Source organism: Engystomops pustulosus, chromosome 11 (assembly GCF_040894005.1).
Source record: "Engystomops pustulosus chromosome 11, aEngPut4.maternal, whole genome shotgun sequence".
In the NCBI taxonomy this organism is placed as follows: domain Eukaryota; kingdom Metazoa; phylum Chordata; class Amphibia; order Anura; family Leptodactylidae; genus Engystomops; species Engystomops pustulosus.
Genome location: NC_092421.1, coordinates 26,117,353 through 26,137,614, shown reverse-complemented (window position 1 = coordinate 26,137,614; position 20,262 = coordinate 26,117,353). Strand labels below are relative to the sequence as shown.

At 42.5% G+C, this 20,262-nt stretch overlaps 1 long non-coding RNA gene across 2 annotated transcripts in view; it reads left to right on the top strand.

Annotated features, from left to right (window-relative positions):
* The first annotated feature begins 357 nt into the window (after positions 1-357).
* LOC140106223 (uncharacterized) overlaps positions 358-20,262 on the top strand; it is a 361,334-nt gene continuing 341,429 nt past the window's right edge. For both annotated transcript variants that reach the window (XR_011850736.1, XR_011850737.1), the window contains exon 1: positions 358-406. This is a non-coding gene — a long non-coding RNA (uncharacterized lncRNA). The remainder of the gene's footprint in view (positions 407-20,262) is intronic.

Sequence of the window (20,262 nt, the reverse complement as noted above, 5' to 3'; positions counted from 1 at the left end):
AATAGAATATTTATTAAATGCACAATAAAATAATCAGATTATGCAGGGCCTTTGCATTCTTTACAAAAGCAAAACTGCTGAGCAAAAAAAAAAATAAATAAATAAATAAAATATATATATTGTGACAAGGTCACTATTGAATTGGAGAGAAAATGAGTGTTTATGTGTATTACAGCGACCACAATGTGAATTGGGTCAAACTGGAAGCTGTTTTCCATTTGTTGGCCTCTTGGAAGACCTGGTACAGGACCTTAGTTGCTGGAGTAGAGACAGAAGTGTGATCACTGCTCCAGACCAAAGCTTCCAGATTCTAATGGGTTTAACAATGCACCAGGTGTGCAATCCCTAGAAGGGTGTGGAGCAGTCTGAAGTCACTCTCTACCTGGAGACACAGAAGCTGGACTGTGTGAGTGACTACGGCACAATGTATGAGACAGACTTTAATAGGTGTTGCAAACATATATATGGTAAATGTATATATGTGTAGTCCAATTTAAGCCTCCTGCACATGAATGTGAGGAGCAGGATAGCCACAATTTGTAGACACCTTGGGCACCCGGTCACGTTGCGGTGAGCACTCGCTGTCTTACTGCACAGTGGCTGAGCACGAAACAATAAACATTTTTATGTATTAGGCACTGAACACTCTTGTGACTGACTGCTTTTCTTCCAATAGACAGGGGAAGGGTGAGGAGCGCTCACCCCTCCTCTCTCCTTTACACTACTGTGTGCATACATTTGTGTGCAAGGGGCCTTAATCTGAGAGGTTTAATGTGTGAGATGCCTCTAAATTGGCTCTCTTAGGCTACATTCACATGATGTATGCCGCCGTACCGTAGTACGGCAGGCATACATCGGCGCTGCGGAGAGGAGCAAGGGATATCGCCGTATCACGGGAAAAGAAAGGTCATGTCGTATCTTTTCCCGGGCTACGGAGCGGTACGGTGCCGCACGTGTTCCGCACCATACCGCTCCTGTACAGGGCCGTGAGCCCATAAAAGTGTATGGGGGACGTATATCGGCCGTATTTATACGTCGGCCGTATATACGTCCCCCATACATGTTTGTGAATGTAGCCTTAGTCGACAGAGACTCTTTGTTTTGACTTATTGTGTTGACATAAATAAGCATAAGAACAGTTCAGTAACATTACGTTTATTTTACATTTTCAGAACACTAGATTAGGCTACGGGCACACGGCAGCGCGGGGAGAGGAGGAGGTGAGCGCCGCTCACCCCCGCCCCTCTCCATAGAAACATATGGGGCACGGCGCCGTAATACGGGAAAAGATAGGACATGTCCTATCTTTTCCCGGGCTATGGAGCGGTACGGTGCCGCATGTGTGCGGCACCTTACAGCTCCTGTACCATGCCGTGAGCCCATAGAAGTGTATGGGGGGACGTATGTCGGCCGTATATACGTCCCCCATACATGTGTGTGAATGTAGCCTTAATCCTGAAAATTTCCAGGATTAGAGCACAGATTGATCTTTCCACTACACTTTGATGCCTCTTAAACATATTTTCTATTTCCTAATTTTGGTTACCTAATGCTGCTTGCAGCTTTGTATGGCAAAAACTGATGACAGATTCCTATTGCACTTTGTGGGTTCAGTGTAAGCTCTTGTGAGCGCAGGGTCCTCATTCCTAGTTTATCATCTGACAATGCTATTGTCTATTAGTTCTTATTTTATTTATGATATTTATTTATAATATGATCTGTAAAGTGCAAGGGAATATGGTGGTGCTATATAAAGTTTTACATATTTACAGTATATGCTGTCTGCAATTGCTGGCATTATTCTAGTGTATTAACAGCTAGAAGAACAAACATCAATTTTTAATAATTTTTTGACAGTAGAGAGTGCATATTACATAACTCAACCGCAAATCAGTACTACGGGCCTAAGGGGAAACCCAATAACCTATGAGGATAAGAAAAAGGACATTGCCGTTTCCAAAAATTTTGAGCGGGGGCTGTATAAATACATTACAAAGTTGCTTCAATGTTAGTTTCAGTTACAGTAGGTAATAGTGAAGTCAAAGGAACCATTTTATATTTATCTACCTAACATTAACGAAATAGAGATTCAACAATAGATGGAAATTTTTCTTGAAATTTTGGATATCTTAATCGTCCAATGAAATTGCAAATTCAATATCATGAAAAACTTGACTACATATTTTTTCCTGGATTACTTTGTCTGTATTGACCCCCATGGAACATGAACAGCAACTAAGAAAGCAGAAATCAGAGTAATTATTTTCAATAGGTTTAATATATGTCTTCTAGTGCACAATTTTCTCTGGTTTTCTGCAGTAGATGTCGCCTGCTGAGATTCTCTTGGGAGCACAATGCACTCTTAGGATAGTAAGCTATCAATAATAAAGACATCTTGTGATGCTAGCTTTCTCATTATTGACTGGCTGGTAAAGTGTTTGCTGTGGAAGCACATACCATAGGAAATTAAAGCCATCTTGGAATAAGTACAGAAATAAAATGTAGTTTTTTTTAGATGGGAAAAGCAACAAAATTCTACAAATTTTGAATTTTAAAAATAAAAACATTCTCTTTTATATCAAACTTCTCTCTCTAGTTGTGACTATTATTCCTACGGATAAATACATTAGGATTTGTATCTGAATCTCAGAGATGAAAGTATGTGTTGAGTTTTCTGTGAATACTACAGAGGATGTCTTTTTTCCAATTGAGAAATGAAGAATCGCGATGGAATTTGATGGCGCTATATAAATAAAGATTATTATTATTTATTATTATATTATTAAGAACCCCCTGTGCATCTGCAACAAAAAATGGACAAACTGCAGATTGAAAACCTGCAGCTCATGTCAATTTCCATGTGGAAGTATTGTGATACACATACCATATATACTCGAGTATAAGCCTAGTTTTTCAGCACAAAAAATGTGCTGAAAACCCAAACTCGGCTTATACTCAAGTAAAAAAGATATAGGTTTTACGAGGTTTTTTTGTAAAATTAGGGGCCTCGGCTTATACTTGGGTCAGCTTATACTCGAGTATATGCGGTACATGGAATCTTTAAAATCATATGGTACTATAATATACAGTGGATTATTCTTGCAGAAAATCAACTTCATATCTGTATTATGTTCATCTTCTCCTACACTGCACACCTCAGCAGTATTAGTTTTTGTAGGGGAAACTTTATCCTTCATGTTACTTTCGGTTAAAGGGGTTTTCCCACCAAACAAGTTAGCGGCTATACACAGAGGTACCTCCATTGGACCCCTTGTCACTTCACGAAATGAGCACTCCACCTCCTCTATCTGCACTAACCACCCCACTACTTTATGACTTTGACGCTGACTTATGTACCTACCAACATCCTACTTACCTGTAATGTACGACAGCATCTGTATCTGAGTGATCCACATCTTATTTACCTAACTGGTTGGTTCTATTTGGTTAATCAGATTGGTGCGGTTTTTCATACTTATCGGATATTGGTTGGTACTTTGGTTGTTACCTATGTACTTATTGATGTACTATTAGGGATGGGCTATGAATAATCTATTGTTAGAGGAGGTGTATTGTTGGTAACCTCACCCGGTTAATCCAACTACTCGTTTGGGACTTGTAGTTCTGGACATTTTCAATTGCTTACTATCTCTTTGTTGGGGATATTTTACGATTTTGTTTAATAAAGATTTACAATATTTTTATTATTTGGTCGTATGGCACACATCTTTTCTCTTTGTGCAGTACTGATTCATATACTGTGTGTTGGCACATATTATTCATGATTTTTGGTTGCGCAGGGTCCAATATTGAGTTGTCATCCACGAGATGAATGGAGTGGAGGGCCTCACATGTCCATTCTGCTCCATTCATCTCTATGGAGCCGACGGAGATTAACGATCTCTGCACTTTAATTGACATTTTTACATTTGCAAGCTAAGCAATACAAAGAGATTTTACAATACAAAGATTGTTAATTGGCTTCACTATTCACTGTAAGGGGCACATTATGTAATCTATACATACAAACATAATCGCATCACCTAGTGATGTGACTATGACTCACTCAGCCTACCTAGGGGAACCATGGCCACCCAAACCTCCCACCAAATTTTATACCAAGAAGGACCTTCACCCATGAAATCCTCATACATTGGTTCATGCTCTCAATACACATGTACTTAAGAGCCATTTTAGGTCCTTAAAAGGTCCTGAAACCAGGCTGAAAGGAAGCATCCTCTTTTCCCCAAAAAGCTTGATTCTAGTACCATATGTCCCTGGATCCCAGTAACTGGTCATTATGTATTGTGTATAGTGTATATATATATATATACACATATATACAGAGATACTGTGTAGAAACAACATTTATTGTTGTAATAATGTATCTTAAGATGTGCTGTGAAATTCATAGGTACTGCATTAAACCCATGCCAAGACTTGGGAACAGCTAATTGGTAGTCAGGTAACAAGTGATTCTCTTTATCCAGAAGTTCAAGCTCACGTTAGCTGTTGATGATCCTGTTTGTTAAAATTTACAAAACTAGGAAAATAAAACAACCCAAGGTCAGTCACAGATGATAGACATGGAATAGATAAAATGAAAACCATATACCACTAAGTACAGTTAATTCACAATGGAAATGGATGTAAAATAAAATAGAAGTGTAGATATGTGTGTATGTCCGCTAAAAGAATCTGATCAAACTGCAATGGAACGGTATGTAGCATATGAACATATGATCAGCCATCATTGTTGAAATGTACAGTCTGAAATGGCCTTCCTACACATTATCATAGCCAAAAGATTGAGGAACGATAAACATGGCCTTATTAATCACTGGAGATGAAAAAGTTTAAGCTACTTCTTAAACATCAGATTTAAGAAGCTAAGTGAAGATACAGATCTGACCACTTGTTGTGACGCAAACCTTCCATACTTTATAGATCCTGGGACTCTAAGTTAGGGAATAGTTGATATAGGATTGGGAAATGTATACCCTCGGCGTATTTCATTTATTTGACCTTCTTAAAATATTGGAAATATTCTAATTTAAAAACAATTAAAGCAGGTTTTAACCCATAAGTGCACCAGGGCATAATAGTACGTCCCTGCGGGAAGATGACTATGACTTTCTGTAGTAGAGAATTTAGAACTTTGAAAGTGAAGAATTGTTCGAAAATTTTGCCAAATTTCCATTTTTTTTCATAACCTAACACAAAAGATATCATTACAATTTTTTAACTAATTTGAAGTACAATGTGTCACGAGAAAAAAAAAAAGCTCAAAATCCCCTGGATAAGTTAAAGCATTCCAAAGCTATAATAACTTATAGATTTGGAAAATGGGGCTGTGTCCTTGAGGCCAAAATAGTCCTGAATGGGTTAATAAACTGTTAAGAGAGAGATCATCAGTGATATGTTCTAAATGGTTTGCTTTCTGCAAGCTGCCTTTTTCTGCTGCTTCTCAATGCCATGTTGACAGCCTGATGAAGAGAGTGGCAATTAGGGAAAAAGAACATATTTTTCCCACTCCTTGTATCCTCTTTGCCAGATCATCCAGAGACTACTAGAACTCTTGTATTTGATAGATGATATAGGCAGAGCACCTTTAAGTGAATGATGCTCTTGGTCTGGGGGATATTTAATGATTTTAATGTATTTATTTTGTACCAGTATATAACTTGTCAGTTTATTGTTCAGTGTATTCAGGATCACCGTCAGTGTTGCTTTGTTTGTTGTGTTATGTTTGATAAATTTTCAAACGAGCATTGGAAGCAGTTCAGACAATATAAACAATGAATATTTGTCCCAAAGTAGAAGGTTAGACCATTGAACCAGTACATTGAACTCTGTGGAGTAATATATAGTTCAATTGTAAACCCCAAATATTTACTGATTCTACCTATGGAATTGCAGGCTTCAAAGATTCACCTTTGGGCGTCAACTCATGTGTTAAAGGGTGTTAAGTGGTGACTTCTATGCATTAGCAGTATTTGATATTACAGGCAGTCCCCGGGTTACATACAAGATAGGGTCTGTAGGTTTGTTCTTAAGTTGAATTTGTATGTAAGTCGGAACTGTATATTTTAACATTGTAATCCCAGACAGAACTTTTTTGGTCTCTGTGACAATTGGATTTTAAAAATGTTGGATTGTCATAAGAATCAAGATTAACACTAAAGCTTCATTACAGACACCTGTGATAACTGTTGCAGCTGATTATTGTAGCCTAGGACTAAAGTACAATAAATTACCAACATCCAGAGGTCCGTTTGTAACTAGGGGTCGTATGTAAGTCGAGTGTTCTTAAGTAGGGGACCGCCTGTAGTTTAAAGGTTGTAACTGTCACGGGTGTTCCCGCAACCTATATCGCGGGTCTCGGACTCACCCATGTCCTCCGCTACCAGCAGGCACAGCGCCACTCACCTGTCCCCGTTCCTGATTCGTGTCCTCGCTCCAGGAAATTTAGAGGGCCAGTGGTTATTTAAACTTGCCTCTCCCATTACACCCTGCCGGATCTTTGTGCCTACGCGTTAGAGAAAGCTCCCCAGCGATGTTCCTGTGTGTTCCTGCGTTCCTTTGTGTTCCTGCTCCAGAGTTACCGTGTCCTGGGTTCCTGTGTTCCGTGTGCCTCTGTTCCCATTCCCATCTGCCTGGACCTCCCATTTCTGACCTTTGATTGGACTTGACCTTGCATCTCTGCCGCCTGCCCTGACCCTGTGCCTGAACCTGACCACAAGACTGTCTCCTGCTAAGGTACCTCGACCTCCGCTGCCACTGTGGGCTAGTCGCTCCTGTGGAACGACCTGGTGGTACCCTGTCGCAGAAAGACCATCCCGCTTCGGGGCGGGCTCTGGTGAAGACCAGGTGCCATTTAGATTCCGGTCCCAGGTGTCGGCTAGTGCCACCTCCCGCGGTGGTCCAGAGGATCCACTAATCCCGAATCCTGACGCAAACAATTTTTTCCAATGATATGTATACTATTCATTCATGTTATAAGGTTTTTAAAAAAAAAAAACAAAAAAAAACAACAACTTAGTAGTAGTGAAGAAAACGTGTTACTGATCGAGGAGAGGGTCAAACATACACATAGCACTCTGAGCAACAGTTTACCACAGGCACCCCATATCATAGGACACTAGCTCATGGACAAGGAGAGAGATAAGTAGAAAGATTTATCAGCACCACCACCACCACAAAGTGAGGAACCAGGAATAACGGGGTAAAAGCCCCAGTAAGTAGGCATTAAGGGCCTACAGCACAGACTACATATATTTTGGCCGGGAGGACCTAGAGATGAGGCTTACAGGACCTACAGGTAGAGAGAACCCTGAAAGGGTCAAAATAGGACATACTACAATAGGAACAGTGAATATAATATAAATACACACACACACACTCTTTATGCAGTGAATATTCTTTGAACTCCAACGGCCTGAGTTACATTATATCCGAGAACATTTGCAGTGATCGGAATACCACATTCAGTCTCTGTGGAGCACATTGTATATCTCCATAATCTTGTTCTCGAAAGGCAAGCCCTACGACTAAACCCAATAGATGGGAGAGTGCTCTTGAACCAAGTTTAAGGCTCTTAATTCCTTACAATAGCGCTTTCACTTTTCACATTGACTGATTTCACAGACCAGTGGATCGCAATAGAAGTCTATTCAATAGGTCGCTGCTTTTTATTTCATTTTTTTCTTTACTGTAGAAGCTTAGTAATGTGCTTTCTATAATTTGCAGACCTAAGCAATGCACTTCAGAAGAAATATGCTCTCTCCTATTTTGCAGCCTGTGCTGTGAACCCATTATGACTCTGAAAAAGAGTTGAATTTACAGGCAAATTTACTCTCACTCCAATTTGTAGCTGGAAAAAATCATATATATATTTTATTGTATTTTTTTTGGTACGGAAAGATGCAAATCAGAAAAATAGCTGATGATGTCCATTTGTCTGGGACACATTTGGCCAAAGCAGAATGTTACTACATTTTCAAGTAAAAATCCTTTAGAAATTTTGAATGTAAGTGAGGGGTCCAACTTAATGTATTTTACTTTGTTTAATATTTAATTTTAAGCCCTGTTAGTGTCAAGCTTTTAAGCGGATGTTCAAGCAGGCATAAATTTAGCTTGGATATAGTTTGTAGAAAGCACTACTACTACAGTTTACCACCTCCTCATCAAAGGCCGTGCCAACATCGGAGAACCCTCGGCACTGTGCACGGATGGCCACTGTCTGGACTCCAGGACATCCACAACATAAAACCATATATAAATTTTGCTTAAATTGGCAAAACCTTTTCAATAAAGCCCAATAGTACAAACTAAAAAAATTCATTGAAATATATTTTGTTCAATAAAACAACTTATTTTTCCCTTTTTCTATTCCTCAATCTTAAACTGACATTCACATGGAAATATCAACCGAACCCATTAATTCTATATTGTCCTCTATGATTTTCCTTATGATTCTGAGAGAAAACCTTAGAAGAGACAATTTTCTTAATCTGTGTACATTGTATGGGAGACATCATAGTAGATAGTCTCCAATTTCCAGCTCAATGGCAACTAAGAATAAGAAAAGGAAAATTAATTACATAATATTTCTAACAAATAACGTCGGACCGTGCAACACATTTATTATGCACAGTCCAACAAAAGTGAATCACACTTCCCATGTTAAAGGTGCACAAAGTTGGTGCACACATTCATACAGAACGGGAGCCATTATTCCTAAATCTAGCGCCTTCTGCACACTACACAGGCAAACTGCTCCTAGTGCATCTTTGCACTGTTTTGATAAATGTGCCCCATTATCTCCCTGTTAACCCTTTCACGACCCGTGATGTAATAGCACGTCACAGGTCGGCTGCGGGTGCATGGAGAGGACACACGGTCTGTGCCCTCTCCATAGCCGGTAAACCTTTGCTGCATATCGCAGCAAAAACTTACCGGTAACACCCGTGATCGGTGCTAGCACCAATTGTGGGTGTTAACCTGCACACCGCTGCCAGCAAGGCGCCTCCATCTTGCCGAGGATCGGCGCTCCCCGTGACGTCTTCCGAAGGCTGTCTTTCGAAGTCTTCCGAAAAATCCTCATACACTGCCATACAGTAATATGGCAGTATATGGGTAGGATCAATCGGACAACCTAGGGTTAAAGTACCCTAGCGAGTCTGAAAAATAGTAAAAGTAAAAATTTAAAGTTTTAAAAAAAAATGTAATAAAAAAATCCTAAAACCTAAAAATTCAAATCACCCCTTTTCCCTAGAATAGATATAACTATAAATAAACAGTAAAAATCACAAACACATTAGGTACCGCCGTATCCGAAAATGCCCGTTCTATCAAAATATTATAACCGTTTTTCACTGCATTGAACCGCGGAACGGAAAATAGCGCCCAAAGTCAAAAATTCCACTTTTTTGCCATTTTGAAAAATATTTTTTAAAAAATCAATAAAAAGTGATCAAAAGGTCGTACAGTCCTAAAAATGGTAGCACTGAAAACTTCATCAGAAGTCGCAAAAACATGACACCACCCACAGCTCTGTACACGGAACTTTAAAAAAGTTATTAGCGCCAGAAGATGGGAAAAATTTTTTTAAAAATTCTACACGAGTTTTTAATTTTTGTAAATGTAGTAAAACATTGTAAAACCTATACAAATTTGTTCGCACCGACCCAAGGAATAAAGTAGACATGTCATTTGTGGTGCACAGTGAAAGCTGCAAATTCCAAGCCCGCAAGAACCCGCTGCATATTTGTTTTTTCACCAATTTCACAGCATTTTGAATTTTTTTCCCAGTACACGGCATGGAATAATAAATACCATCACTATGAAGTGCAATTTGTTGCGCAGAAAACAAGCCATCACAGAGCTCTTTATGTGTAAATAAAAAAAAAAAGTTATAGAATTGTGTGGGGAGTGAAAAATAAAAAGGAAAAAACAAAAAAGGGGGGGTTCCTTAAAGGGCTAAGGCACATAGTAATTGTCTATCTTCCAGGGAAGACAACAAAAATAGAAGAAATGTGTGCAAAGTACATTGGCTACACCTAGTTTTGTACTTCTTTGTCAATAATTCTTAGGATGAGGGGCATTATGTGGGTCAGTTTGAGCACCATTTTCTTCATAAGCACTTTTGTGTGCCCAGATGTATTTTTGCACAACATTTCTTAACCATTCCCGTTAATAACCTGCCAATTTGGCTGTGGTGATTCTTTTCTTTGTTTGTGACAGGAAACAAGTAAGGCTGAGGGCAGGGACGTAACTACAGCGGTAGCAGCCATAGCAGCCGCTATGGGGCCCGCAATGTCAGGGGGCTCCGTCATCCGACCTGACACAAAGAATGGAGGATTTGCACCATTATATCTATATTGTACTGCACATTGTCCAGCATAATATGTAAATAACATATACTGTGAAGTAGTAAGTAAGTGGGAAAGGGGGCCCCATGCAGTAGCCTGCTAGTGGGCCCTGTCTCTCCTAGTTACGCCACTGGCTGAGGGGTTCTCGAGATCTGTGGGGGTCTCATCACCTAGACTCCTACCAATCAGCAAATTAGGCTGTGGATAGGGTCTAACTTGTTTCCTGGGAAACACTCTAAGCCTTTCTGGGGGAATTAAAACAATCCTTGTTAAAACCATGTTAAATGTATTCTATGGGTCAGATTCCGTATAAACTATGATCCCAATTTACACTCACCGGCTACTTTATTAGGTACACCATGCTAGTAACGGGTTGGATCCCCTTTAGCCTTCAGAACTGCCTCAATTCTTCGTGGCATAGATTCAACAAGGTGCTGGAAGCATTCCTCAGAGATTTTGGTCCATATTGACATGATGGCATCACACAGTTGCCGCAGATTTGTCGGCTGCACATCCATGATGCGAATCTCCCGTTCCACCACATCCCAAAGATGCTCTATTGGATTGAGATCTGGTGACTGTGGAGGCCATTTGAGAACAGTGAACTCATTGTCATGTTCAAGAAACCAGTCTGAGATGATTCCAGCTTTATGACATGGCGCATTATCCTGCTGAAAGTAGCCATCAGATGTTGGGTACATTCTGGTCATAAAGGGATGGACATGGTCAGCAACAATACTCAGGTAGGCTGTGGCGTTTCAATGATGCTCAATTGGTACCAAGGGGCCCAAAGAGTGCCAAGAAAATATTCCCCACACCATGACACCACCACCACCAGCCTGAACCGTTGATACAAGGCAGGATGGATCCATGCTTTCATGTTGTTGATGCCAAATTCTGACCCTACCATCCGAATGTCGCAGCAGAAATCGACTCATCAGACCAGGCAACGTTTTTCCAATCTTCTACTGTCCAATTTCGATGAGCTTGTGCAAATTGTAGCCTCAGTTTCCTGTTCTTAGCTGAAAGGAGTGGCACCCGGTGTGGTCTTCTGCTGCTGTAGCCCATCTGCCTCAAAGTTCGACGTACTGTGCGTTCAGAGATGCTCTTCTGCCTACCTTGGTTGTAACGGGTGGCGATTTGAGTCACTGTTGCCTTTCTATCAGCTCGAACCAGTCTGCCTATTCTCCTCTGACCTCTGGCATCAACAAGGCATTTCCGCCCACAGAGCTGCCGCTCACTGGATGTTTTTTCTTTTTCGGACCATTCTCTGTAAACCCTAGAGATGGTTGTGCGTGAAAATCCCAGTAGATCAGCAGTTTCTGAAATACTCAGACCAGCCATTCTGGCACCAACAACCATGCCACGTTCAAAGGCACTCAAATCACCTTTCTTCCCCATACTGATGCTCGGTTTGAACTGCAGGAGATTGTCTTGACCATGTCTACATGCCTAAATGCACTGAGTTGCCGCCATGTGATTGGCTGATTAGAAATTAAGTGCTAACGAGCAGTTGGACAGGTGTACCTAATAAAGTGGCCGGTGAGTGTATATCGAATATCATTTGCGTGAAAATTTTTCCTACACCCTATGCTATATATATTTTTTAATGTTCCTTTTTTTTTGTTAGCCCTGCTATAAAAAAAGAAATTGACTGCACACAAGGTGTGAAGAGTTTTTCCATAGAAATGAAAATGAGCTACTCATTTTAAAATCCGCAGGATGACAATATAAGGCTGTGGATTCAGCACAGATCAATTCTGTAGGGGAGGGAGAGGAGAGATCCTCTTTAAAATCTGCAGTAGAATCCATATCCAGAAATCTGCACTCATCAATTTGTGGCTGACTGCGAGTTCCAGGTTTAGGTGCAGATTATCCGTGAGCAGTTATCTTAATACAGCATTGTTGTATCATGCCCCTTGGTCGGCATTTATCATGGCTTGTATGCCAGTTTTCTGATGTACAAGTCATGAAAAACTTACAATTCCTGGAACACTGCAAAGAATTGCCACTTCTTTCCCCCCTATACCACCTCCAAATGCATCTGTTAAGGAGTAGGTATGGAGAATCGGGAAGTAGGACACTCCTGATCCGGCACATTGGGGCACATTTACTAAGGATCCGTCGGATGCATTTCCGTTGGGTTTCGCTAATTTTTCCGATTTGCCCTGAATTGCCCCAGGTTTTTGGCGCACGGGATCGGATGGTGGCGCATCGGTGTCGGCTTGCATGCAATACAAATTGGGGGGGGCGGGACGTTGGACAACCCGACTGATTCGGACAAACCGTGGAATTTAAAAATGAAAATGTGTCGCAAGATAGCACTTACATGCACCGGGAAGAAGAAGAAGGTGAACTCCGAAATTGGACACACGATCTTAGTGAATCACGGCAGCTCCGAATCCTCATCGGACATTCCGAATCGGCGTCAACGGGACGGTTAAGTAAATGTGCCCCATTGTCTGTAGCTTGTACCAGGATTGTGGTGCAGGCTATGGAAAAATTCCACGCCATGCAGGACCTAGCATAGAATTCATTAGCCAGCATGATTGTACACCTGATATATCGATAAACTGGAATCCCATAGCATTGCATTACCATCTCATGCTATCTATAAAACAGAACACAGGTATTTATAAAGAGGTTGGTGGATATAAATTACAAGCTTTATTTGTTAAATGTTATGATGCTATTGTTCCTCTTTTGTCTAATTTCCTACCAGCAAGGGAATTTGTCTGTGGGGTTTTGGAGCAATGTGCAGGAGACTAATAAAACATACATATTTTTTTGCATGTTTCCTTAGAGATTTGTGCACTGAAAAGAAAAGCACTGACTGGCTAATCAAATTTTGTTTTGATGAAAGGCATTTAATTATATAATTTGCAATGCAAATTTAAGATGACTAATTTCATTTCTCAAATGAGGCATTGGTTTTTGCTTGTGTAACTACTATTAATAACTACTATGTTATTAATCAATAAATGGACTATTTCAGTATAAAAAAAAACTATAAAAATGGTGGCTGTAGAAATTACATAGGTCTGCTTCTAGTGATTGACTGGTGAACATATAGTTTCCCATTTGCCACATTTTCCTACCCTTCATGGATTGTTAGGCAATGCTCTCTCGAGTGATGTGATATTTGATCTAGAAATCTAATAGTCAAATCAACATCAGGTAAATGGTTGAAGAATGCTCGTTACTGGAATGCATAATGTCAACTGTAAAGGGGCTGTTCTTCAAGGTTTGGGATAATATTCCAAATTCAAAGGAAAGTCAATGTTAAAGGAAATCCACCAATTGAAATGACAAAAAACCCCTTAGAAATACTCACCTTCGCCCCTCCTGATGTTGATCCCGGCTCTGTTCTCTGCTAGTTTTGACATGCCGCGACAAGAAACTTAAAATTAGCAGGCCGCAGCGCGGAGATAAGATGTCTCACTTACTCCCAAACCCATTTGAAGATATCTGTACACACAATGGAATTGCTTCAGAATTTACCCCAAGCATCAGAGACCAGCCAAAACATGTTTTATGCCACAACTCTGCCATGGTTGGGGTGCAAAGATCAATATTGGCTCTGCAAAAGGTTGATTTCAGCAACATATTCTGCAACAATTAAAATACATTCTTCAAATCATAAACACCCTTTGCCACAATGGGGGAGATTTATAAATGCACTTGCGCCACAATTCTGGTGGTTTTGCACCAAAGTTATCAAGGCTTTTAGACCTTTTTTTTGGCACTTTCCCCACTTGTGCGATTAAGGGAGTGTGGCCTTTGGAAGATGGGCGTGGCTTGCAGGAAATCGTCCATGTGCCCAAAATTCTGGTGCACAGTTTTTACTAACTAAAAGTAGGTCTGACAGTCTTATACTGCACCAGAATTCATCATCACAGTGATAGATCTGCCACAGCAAAAGACAAGTGTTTTCCAACTACAGATTGGTGGAACCTGAGAAACATTGTTAAATCCCCCCAAATGTGTATATAGAATCTCAGTATTGGATTATGATTAGAGATGAGCGACCATACTCGTCCGAGCTTGATGCTTGTTCGAACATTAGCGTACTCGCAACTGCTCGGACGAATATTTCACCCGCTTGAGAAAATGTCATCTAGCGGCGTTTAGATTTTTGGCGGCCAGAAACAGAGCCAATCACAAGCCAGGAGACTCTGCAGTACACCCAGCATCATGTGGTACACTTCCATGTGGATAGCAGTGGTTGGCTGGCCTGATCAGGTGACCCTGGAATATACTAGCCGGTGCCCGGATCATTCTCTGTCTGGATGCTATTAGGGAGAGAGTTGCTGCTGGTCAGGAATAGCGTTAGGGTGTTCTAGTAGATTACTGTTAGGCAAAAGTGATTCTAAAAGAACCTTACTGTTAGGCAGCAGTGATTCTCCAAGAACCCAACAGCCCTTGATAGGGCTACACTAGCGTTTTTCAAAAGTTAAAGTGACACACTCAGTCACAGCACAAAATCCTTTTGTGTGCGGTCAGTGTCGGTTAGAAACTAGCCATAGCAATCATCTTCTGTGGTTGCTGTCTGATTTCTTCTGCACATTTTGTTCGATTAAAAAAAACACAAAAAATACAAAAATAAAACAAAAAAAATGTACAGTTTATATTTCTGGTTTGTCTATATAATAGACTTTCATTTTGAAAATGTTGAACCCGAGGGCTAGGGGTAGAGGACGAGGGCATCCAATTATTGCAGGGGTCAGAGGCCATGGTCCTGGGCGGGGTGAGACACCACCTGCTGATGAGGGAGCAGGGGAACGCCGCAGAGCTACACTCCCTAGGTTCATCATGTCTCCAGTTACTGGGACTCGTGGTAGAGCACTGTTGAGGCCAGAACAGTGCGAAGAGGTGATGTCGTGGATTGCGAACAATGCTTCAACTAATTTGTCCACCAGTCAGTCTTCCACGCAGTCCACCCATGTTACCCAAGTGAGCACTCCTCCACCTCAACCTCCTTCCCCCCCAGGAAAATTTGGCATTTAAGCCAGCATACTCTGAGGAACTGTTTTCTGGACCCTTCCCAAAGTCACAAACCACTTGTCAGGTTGCTGCTGAGCTGTTTTCCGATGCCCAGGTTTTCCACCGGTCACAGTCTGTGGGTCATGATGACATGCTTGATGTAGTGGAAGAAGTGTGTAAAGAGGTGTCGGACGATGATGAGACACGGTTGTCAGACAGTAGTGAAGTTGTTTTCAGGGCAGGAAGTCCAAGGTGGGAGCAGACTGAGGGATTGGAGGATGATGAGGTGACAGACCCAAGCTGGGTTGATAGGCCGGGTGAACACAGTGCTTCTGAGACGGAGGCGAGTCCTATGCGAGAACAGGTTGGAAGAGGCAGTGGAGAGGCAATGGTGCATCAGCGCCAAATGTTTCACGTAGTGAAGCTCCCGTGGCGAGGGCTAGATTTTCGGAAGTCTGGAGGTTCTTTAAAGAAACCATGGATGACGGATGGACTGTGGTGTGCAATGTGTGCCACACCAGGATCAGCAGGGGTTCCACTACTACTAGCTTAACTTCTAGCATATGAATGCTAAACACCCCACTCAATGGAACCAAGGCCATTCACCTGCGGCCGGGCACACCACTGATCCTTCCCCTGTGTCATTTGCTGCCTTTGCTAGTCAGCCCCCTGCCCAGGGCCCCGGCATAAACACCTCCCGCGCTAAAACCACACCTTCGCCTCCACAACGTCCACCAATGTCTCCATGCTCTCTATACCCCAGACGCTGGAGCGCAAGAGGAAATATAGTTCCACACACCCACACACCCAAGCGCTCAACATCCACATCTCCAAATTACTCAGTCTGGAGATGCTGCCCTATAGGCTGGTAAAGACCGAGGCCTTTCGTAACCTCATGGCGGCAGCTGCCCCTCGGTATTCGGTCCCCAGCCGCCACTACTTTTCCCAATATGTTGTCCCAGCCCTGCACCAGCACGTGTCAGACAACATCATCCGTGCCCTGATCAACGCCGTTTCTGACAAGGTCCACCTAACCACAGATACGTGGACGAGTGCTGCTGGGCAGGGCCACTATATATTGCTGACGGCACATTGGGTTAACTTGGTGGAGGCTGGGACCGAGTCTGACCCTGGGGCCGCTCATATACTGCCGACGCTAAGGATTGCGGGGCCTCGCTCAGTCATGGTCTCTCAGGCCTACTCCTCCTCCCACCCCTCCTCCACCTCCGAATTACCATCCATGGGCATGGCGCCATCAGTCGGTAGCTCTAGGCACAGCAGCAGTGCCGGCGCTAAGCGACAGAAGGTGGTGCTCAAACTGCTGAGCCTAGGCGATAAAAGGCACACCTCCCAAGAGCTATTACAGGGCATCACGGCGCAGACCGATCTGTGACTGGCACTGCTGAACTTGAGGCCAGGCATGGTTGTGTGACAACAGCCGTAACCTGGTGGCGGCTCTGCAACTCGGCAGACTGACACATGTGCCATGCCTGGCCCATGTGTTAAATCTCATAGTTCAGCGGTTCCTCAAGACATACCCCAATCTGTCTGATTTGCTCACGAAGGTGCGCATTTCAGAAAGTTGACCACAGATGCTGCCACTCTCAGGGCAGCACAGCGCCGTCTCCACCTGCCCGCTCACCAACTGTTGTGCGATGTGCCTATGGGGTGGAATTCAACATTAACCATATTATCCAGAGTTTACCAGCAGCGCAGAGCGATTGTAGACTGAGATGTCAACTCCCACCAGAACTGGTAGTCAGGTCAGTCAGCTTCCTCAAGTCTGCAATGAGGAGTGGACGTAGATGTCAACACAGATGGTCGGTGGCGTTGCCGCCTTCAGCAGCCTCACCATCCCGCTGCTTGGCCTGTTGAAAAACTCTCTGGTCAGCATGAAGTCAAGCATGTGTGCTTGTCACAAGAGATGGGGGAAGAAGATTCCCTTGTTGATAGCCAGAGCACCCTCTGGTCTGTTTCTCAGCGCATATCGGAGGAGGTGGAGGAGGATGAGGAGGAAGAGGAGGAGAATGTTGGCGAGACAGAAGAGGGGACCATTGCTCATTCCTTAACTGTTCAACGTGTATGGGCAGAAGAAGAGGAGGAGGAGGAGGAGGAAATGGAGAGTCAGGCCAGTGAGGGGAGTGAATTCTTGCGCATTGGGACTCTGGCGCATATGGCAAATTTCATGGTAGGCTGCCTATCCCGTGACCCTTGCGTCCAAAGAATTTATTCCAGCCCCGATTACTGGGTATTCACTCTCCTGGACCCACGGTACAAACAAAATCTCTCCACAATCATCCCTGTAGAGGAAAGGAGTGTGAGAGTGCATGAATACCAGCAGGCCCTGGTGCACAAGCTGAAACAGTATTTCTCTTCTGACAGCGCTAGCGACAGAGGGCGTACTTCTGCGGGACAAGTAGCGAGGCAGAGTAGGCGAGCAGGCAGCTTGTCCAGCACTGGCAGGGGTACGCTTTACAAGGCCTTTGCCAGTTTTATGACGCTTATCAAGATGAGTAAAGCCTGGATTTCTCAGGATTTCCATTTTCCACCAGGTGAAAGCAGCTCAACCTGAATAATTCTCATGTATGCACTCCTCCTCATTCTCCTCCTTCTCCTCCTCTTTGTACACTAAAGCAGAGGCAACTGGCTATTTTTTGCCAGGGCCAACTGGCTCTAGCTATAGTACTATATCTATTTAATTTTTCTGGTGGGCCACCTACCCGCTCCTCTGTTTTGAAAACTTTTTGGACTGCCACAAATAGGCACTATCCAAATTTAATTGTCTCCATAGCAGCCTCCACACGTTGTCTCCATTGCTGCCTCCACACGTTGTCTCCATTGCTGCCTCCACAGGTCGTCTCCATAGCTGCCTCCAAAAGTCGTCCACATAGCTGCCTCCAAAAGTCATCCCCTTAGCAAACGAGCTGCGTCAGGCAGAACTTTGGGTTGTTCTACCAGCTTCCATATCAAAATTGTTAACTTTGCTATGTTATCCACAAAATGTAAGCGCTAAACTTTTATCATTTAACCAATATTATTTCAGCGCTACTTGCGCATCTGTTTACGTTCCCCTCCCCCACCATAACCAGGCCAATTACTTATAAAGCAGTACTACACTTGATCTTACACAAAAGGATTTTAGAAATGCTGTTTGTAGCCATCCGCCTGCTTTGAAAATTATTATTTTTTTTAAAAGTAAACGCTTCTGGCCCTCAGGCCCTTTTTGGGTGGGTGCTGGAGACCTGAAGTTTCAATCATAGCGGCGCAATATGGATGCCGTCTCCATACCGTCTCTCTTAATCATGGAACCATTCCTAAAAAAAAAAATAGAGCCGCTATGCTATTCCATTATTCCTAGATGAAGTATTCAAACGACCCGGCCTGCTTTGAAAATGATAATTTTTTCAAAGTAAACGCTTCTGGCCCCCAGGCCCATTTTGGGTGGGGAGGAGCCGAGAGGCAGGGACTTGCAGCGGGCCGCCAGCTCCATCCTAAGATCCAACTAACATCGTTTGAACTGCAGCAACCTTCAACCTACAACCTATAACCTTTTACCTCTAAAATCTATCTTTTCACTCCTCTTTTCTCACCTTGGGTGCCATAACCATCCCCATTGCCTCCACACGTCGTCTACATAGCAGCCTCCACATGTTGACCCCTTAGCAAACGAGCTGTGTCAGGCTCATTTTTCGGGTGTTTCACCAGATACATTATGGAACTTGGTCACTCTGTCGCCACCATGCTGTGTTATCGACTAAATATACTGTCAACCTTTTGTTCACATAGGAAATCATTTCAGCGCTTCTTGCGCACCTCCTTTGGTTCCTCTCTGCCACCATAACCAGGCCAAATACTGATACATACAGTGCTACACGTTATCCTTGCCAAAAGGAATTTTTTAAAATTGGTTTGAAGCCTGAAGTCCATTTGGGATATGTCGCCATGCCACTTTCTAGCCTGACGCTGCCTCCACATGCCATCCCCTATAGTGTCAGGGTCAATTATTGGGTGTTTTAGATGCTATCTCGCCTCACTCGGTCACTCTGACATCGCCATGCTGTTGCCCATAATTTTGGCATAATGGTGCGATTAGGCATTTCCGTGGTGTTTCCATCATTTTCTGAGGTTTCCAGGTTTTTGGCCAAGCTTCCCTGTGCAGAGCCTTGGTCCCCTTGAAAAATGCTCGAGTCTCCTATTGACTTCAATGGGGTTTGTTATTCAAAACGAGCACTCGAGCATTGGAAAAAGTTTGACTCGAATAACAAGCACTCGAGCATTTTAGTGCTCGCTCATCTCTATTTATGATGGGTGGTAGGCTGGGCCAAGGACAATTAAACCACCCACCAAATTTTACACTTCATGAAATCCTGAAATGCAAATGTAAACAAGAGCCATCTCAATGGTACTTAATTCTAGTACTATATGTAGGAAGTAAATTCTAGATTTGTAAGGGCCATAATAATTATACAGCCCAGGGCCCATGACAGTCTTACTCCACCCCTGTATAGGATATTCATAAATCTCATACACTACTAAATTCACAGCTAATACGCTATGTGTTTCAGGCAACTGTCTAGCGAAGCCTTTACATTTTATTTACACAATAAATAAGTCATAACTGGTAATCTGTAGCTCTAAAATATAAAAAGTTCTAAATTTAGTTTACCTTAGACAAAACTAAATTTCTTTTTTTTTTTTTTTACCTTTATATGCAAGCCAAAGAAAAGTGATTTTAAAAATCATGCTTTGTACCTTCTTAGAAGGTCATGTGGATATATGTACAATGTATTATAAAGCATAAGATGAAGCGAGGTGAAACGATATAGCCCCGAACAATGTAAAACACACTTTGGAGATTCACCATTCATTGACAAAATTCTAAAGGTAAAGTCTCTTCGGGCTTGCA